Source organism: Vicugna pacos, chromosome X (genome assembly GCF_048564905.1).
Source record: "Vicugna pacos chromosome X, VicPac4, whole genome shotgun sequence".
Taxonomy (NCBI): Eukaryota; Metazoa; Chordata; class Mammalia; order Artiodactyla; family Camelidae; genus Vicugna; species Vicugna pacos.
Window position 1 is genome coordinate 90,809,195 of NC_133023.1, and position 1,470 is coordinate 90,810,664.

Here is a 1,470-nt window from a genome sequence, read left to right on the forward strand (position 1 = left end):
TCTATTCTCTTGAATACGTTATCTTTTGGAGAGATCAGAATTTGAGCATAACAAAAGACAGAGTATAATCAAATACAGGTCTGTGTGGTAGAGATTACAAATAGAAGGTGATTGAAAAGTAAAATGGTTGAATATATATATGTATAACCGAATCATTATGCTGTACACCAGAAATTAACACATCATTGTAAATCAACTATACTTTATTTAAAAAAATAAAAGTAAAATGGCCAATCTTGATAAACTAGATTTTTTTATCTTGTAGTTTTAGAACAATGTTGGAAACAAACCAAGCAAACTGCAAATGTGTTAAATAATGCGTGCTATGTGTTTTTAATGTTTAATTATATTTTAAAATTCATCTATTGTAGAACTTGCAAAATAAGTCATTTGAAAGCAAAGCTCCTTTCAACAAAGTCTACCTAGGTGGTTGGTGAGATTAGCTTGTGGTGGCAGTGGCTTAGGAGGCAAAAGTGCAGTGCACTCTTGTAGAAATTTTAAGATAGTGATTTGCTCACATAGAAGGCCATAATTCTACAAGGTTTGGCAATCTGGATGTGAGGGACAGTCCCAGGCCACAGCCACAGCTGGACATACAGTTTATGTCACTGGAGAGAGTGTAGTCCTTCCAAATAAGCAAGACTCTAAGCTACAACCCCCTTAGTCTGGCTGGAAGGGAGTACTTTGCTGAGATGTAAATTGAAGGGTATTCACATTTTGGAATGCATGTACAGGTTTCTCACATTATCTCTGTTTTTGGTAAGGAAGTTTCTGAAGGTAACAATATAGCATTGTGGTTAAATGTCTGGGCTCTAAAGTCAGAGATGAACTTGAATCCCAGTTTTGCCACTTACTAAGTTACTCTCTTAACTTCTTAAGACCTCAGTTTTCTTATATGTCAAAAAGGGGAAATACAAGATTTGCAGGTACTGACTACTATATATAAAATAGATAAACAACGCATTTATACTGTATAGCACAGGGAACTATGTAGCAGCCTATAATGAAAATGAATATATGTATGACTGAAACATGCTGTACACCAGAAATTGACACAACATTGTAAACTTCAAAAAAAAAAAAAAACAGTGCTACAGCGCCTGTCTCATAGAGTAATTGTGCGCACATGAAGCTCTGGACACCCTTGGTTAAGTGTTCCGTAATATCAGCTAACATTATTTGTGCCGCCTGAAGAAATTTTTTAATGGGGGAAAAACTAAGATGTGAACTAAAATGGGAAAGATCCTTTCGGAACAAAGGTATTCGGAGCATTGATTCATTTAACGAATAATCATTTAGGGCCGTATGCTTTGCATTGACTTACTTTTACTTATACTCAACATATAAACCATAATAGTCTGTATTCTTGCGTGATTACGAAAACTTCACGCGAGAGGCTTAAAAATTACGTGTAGCCCATTGGCTAAAGTAATCACCCAGGGTGCTTTGCAGTTATCCCTTCCGGCTCTC